This window comes from Rhinolophus hipposideros (assembly GCF_964194185.1).
Source record: "Rhinolophus hipposideros genome assembly, chromosome: 10".
In the NCBI taxonomy this organism is placed as follows: domain Eukaryota; kingdom Metazoa; phylum Chordata; class Mammalia; order Chiroptera; family Rhinolophidae; genus Rhinolophus; species Rhinolophus hipposideros.
Window position 1 is genome coordinate 47,125,316 of NC_138056.1, and position 4,180 is coordinate 47,129,495.

Sequence of the window (4,180 nt, forward strand, 5' to 3'; positions counted from 1 at the left end):
TGGCAAGACAGATAATAACAAATGCGTCAAGAATGTGGAGAAATTTGAACGTTTGTACACTGTTGGTGGAAATGTGAAATGGCACTGTTCCTTTGGAAAACAGTCTGGAGGTTCCTCAAATAATTAAGAATAGAGCTATCATACGATCCAGAAATTTCATTCCTAGGTATATATATTCAAGAGAAATGAAAACACATATCCACACAAAAACTTGTACATGACTGTTACTAGCAACATTATTTATAATAGCTAAAAAATGGAAACAACCTAAATGTCCATCAACTTAATGCATGGAAAAATAAAACGTGATATATCCAGGCAATGGAATGTTATTCAGCCATAAAAAGGAATGATTCCATTTTCATCAACTGTCCAGCATAGGCAAATCTATAGAGACAGAAAGTAGATTTGTGGGCTGAGTTGGGGGAAGAGGAGATTTGGGAGCAAATGAGGAATGAGTGCTAATGGGTTTTATTGGGGGTGATGAAAACGTTCTGAAATTGACCATGGTGATGATTGCAAAACTTTGTGAATATACTAAAAACCATTGGATTGTACATTTTAAGTGGGTAAATTGTATGTTATGTAAATTATGTAGCAATAAAGTGTTATAATTAAACACAAAAGAACGCTGTGTAGCATTTTTAATGTTTCTAGACATTATTTCTTTGCACAGCTGCATCATTTATTTAGATTTCTATTGTTGGATCTTTGTTTTCTATTCATTCCTTTGTTTCAAAACATTTCAAACACACTAAAAAATTGAATTGAAAGGTGTAACGAACCCCTGTACCCAACACCCCCTTCAATTATCAACACAATTTTTGCTTTTACAGACATGAGTTAGCTGAAGATTCTTGTGCATGAATAAATCTTTGTTCACATTCCAAACGGTTTCCTTCCATTTATACTGAACTCAATTCAGTTCACACCACTTCTTCAAACCTCACAACGTGCTCCCCGCACACCAGAGGGACGTGATGGGTCAGACGCCATCCTGCTCTTTGGGTTATCCCAGTCTGGTGGGGAGGTAGATATTGGATTGTGACCAGTAGGGGCAGGGGCTGTGTAACTGGAAAGTACCCTCCTCCTATGACCCCGGAAGGGCACCTCCACCCGGGAATCACTGGAATCGCTCCATTCAGGGAGCCAATTTCCCAAACCTCCGCCCGGCCCTGTCTTTCTTACTTTCTGTCACATGGGGGCGCCAGAGCCACAGTCTTTCACATCCTCCTCTGGAAGCTCTCCCACCAACATGGGTGAGTGGCTGCAGTGGGCTCTGTGGCCCTTCTCCTGGTGACCCTGGCCTGGTGATGGTCCTCTCTTGGCTTTAGGAGCCTCACGGAAAATAAAGGAGGTGAATGCAGTGAGCTTCTGGACCCACCAGTGCCATAATCCGGTTTCCCACCTTGAGCCAGCTCTCATCAGCAGTGTGTCCTGGCCTCATCCCAGCACCTGCTTCTAGATAGGCCAGGGGATCCATCTGAATGACCCTCTGCTCTGGGTCGCAGGAAAGACTAATGCACACCAAGGCAACTTTCCACGTTTTACAGCAGGCAGCTCAGTACCCGAGGAGCAACTCAGGCAGCAAACTTGCTGGCAGCACACATCTGGTGGGTAAGGGGTCTGCATCCTGATGCCTCACAGCTGCCCATGCTTGGAGTCACCCAGGGGTGGGCAGTGTCGGGGATACCCCGACTCCAGGAGGAAGGTTAGTGCTGTGGGTGGAGGAAGGGACCAGGGACTCCCAAAGGCCCGGCCTAACTGATATCCAGCCCAGTCCACCGGAGATTTGGTCCCCAGGGGGCATGGTCTGCAAAGAACAATGAGGACTGATGTTTCTGGCATAGCTGAAGGCTGAGTCAAGGGACAGGGTGTTTGCTTTTCCTGACAGGGCTTCTCCTGAGTGGAGGTGTCTCCAGTCTGGGCCATTGCAAGCAGGAATGGGCCAGGCTCTGAGCGCTCTCTGGATGTCTGTCTCTCCTTGGAGTGCTCTTTCATCTATGACTCCAACACCACCTTCCTGGCCTTGCCCTTGCTTGTCCCTGGCCCTCCTCAAATGCCTCCTATTAGTAAGCTGGCTACACCCCACCAGGCCAAAAGCCACTCCCCAGATGGCCAAGTGGTTCAGTCACCAGGGGAAGGAAGGGCCAGCTCACACATCCTGAGCACCTACTGTGTGTCGGGCTGGCCCTGGGCAAGCGATTTTGTATGTGTTATCTCATTTCTGTCTCACAGCAGCAGCCTCGTGAGGCAGCTATTAATGCGTTCATTTCACAGAGGAGGAAGTCAACGCCCGCTCGGCCCAGCAATGTGAGGATTCAAGCCCAGGCTGGTCTGACTCATGCCCGTGTCTCCTTCCTTCCCACTGCTTTCTGCATACGCTCTGAATCACTGTACACAAGTCCTCCCTCCCCAAGTTATCCTTGCTGCTGCTTTCTTCATGCACTCGCCCGTGCCCACCCAGTTGTACACACACTCCACGCTCACGGGCACCAAGGTGGGTGCACGTGCCCAGCAGCCCTGACTGCCACTTATTAGTCATGTGACCTTGAGCAAGTCACTTAACTTCTGTGAGCCTCAATTTTCTCAGCTCATCCCAGTTGTTATGAGAATTAAAGGAGCTATTGTAACATTGTTAGGACCTTGCCTGGCCATAGTGCTCAATAAATGTTAGCCATTTTTTAAAATGTTAGCTACTTTCATTATTATTGTACACATGCATCTTTGTACACTCTCTTCACATGTAAGAAGCCATATGCAGTATACACAGGGCCACAAGGATGGCCGTGGATACCTACACACTCATGCAGGAATCCACAGTGAAACAGTCACCTGCTATATCATGGGCCGAGGTTTGTGTGCCAAGGTGGGCAAGGATGGAGAATACCTGTGGATCAGAGGACAGGGCACCAGGTCTGCGGGTCCACCCAGGCTGGTTGGGAAATAAGATTCATGATCAATGTGTGGTCTGCAGACCAATCTAGGACCTTGTTAGAACCTGAAAGCATCTTCCACACTCCACCCCAGACCTTCTGAATCCGAATCTGCATTTAATAAGATCCTCACAGCACCGAAACAGAGAGGAGGGGAGTGGGCAGAACTACTATCCCTGAGTGCGAGGGATTCTGGGCCTGCCTCCATTCTCTAGCCTACTCTCAGAGCTGGCTGCTCTACCTCCTGGTTCCTCCGTGCTTGGGAGTGGTGCTAAGGAGTGAGGTTATCCAACTCAGACTTGGAAGGACAGGCTGGTCCCCTCAACCCTGTTAGAGAAGAATATAAATAGCAAGGACACTCCCTGGTCCTCCGCAGGCCTCTGACAGGCTGAGGCCGAGGAGCCACATCAGGGCTCAAGCAACTAGTAGAGGGTACCTGCCCTTCAATCCCCCTTCTGAAATGTGTCCATAGTCATTTATGACTCTCCCACCCAGCGTCGTGGCAGGGCCACTGCCAGAAGTCCAGCTGGCCTCTCCTGCCTTGAGTGAGGTGTGGGTTCAATCCCTTCGGGCCTTAGGAGCCTGAAGCTGGGCCAATGCCCCCTCCCTACCCCTGTTGGGGCTAATTTTAGGGCTGCCTTAACAGCTGCCTCAGCCCAACCTGGGTCAGTTCCCAGTTGCTCAGTGCCGGAGTCAGTTGGGGTCAGTTAGAGAGTGGGCCAGGCCAGCCCCAGCTTGGACTGCAACAGATGAAACTAGGATCCTTAACCCCCGGCCATCATCTTCCCTGCCTGAAGAGCCCCCCTCAGTGCTGACCAGCAGGATAGGATGGGAACTGGTCCTGTTCTCAGCCTCTGCAGACAGAAAAAACAAATCCCATGGAAACCTGAAGTCACAGAGATCAGGGAGCTCAGGACCCTGAAGATCCTCTATTTAGCAACTTGGAAAAAAGCAGAGGGGCCAAGGTCTTGGTCAGAATCACAAATCAGTGATGGCAGAGCTGGGGTTGAAGCTATGGTCTCCTGGTGCCTAGCTGGGTTCCAGGGCTGGGTAGAAATGTAGAGGGGCCTAGCATTTAAAATAGGACATGGAGGTCAAGCCCTGGCATTAGTGCCTTTCTGCCTAAGGAGTGCAGAGAGGGGACCCTTCTCAGGGTCCCTTCCTGATGCCAACCCAATATGTGCTTCTTGAGCCCCCTTGCTGTGCCCAACTGTGGAGGATTCAGGAGCAGATGGCACCTAAGA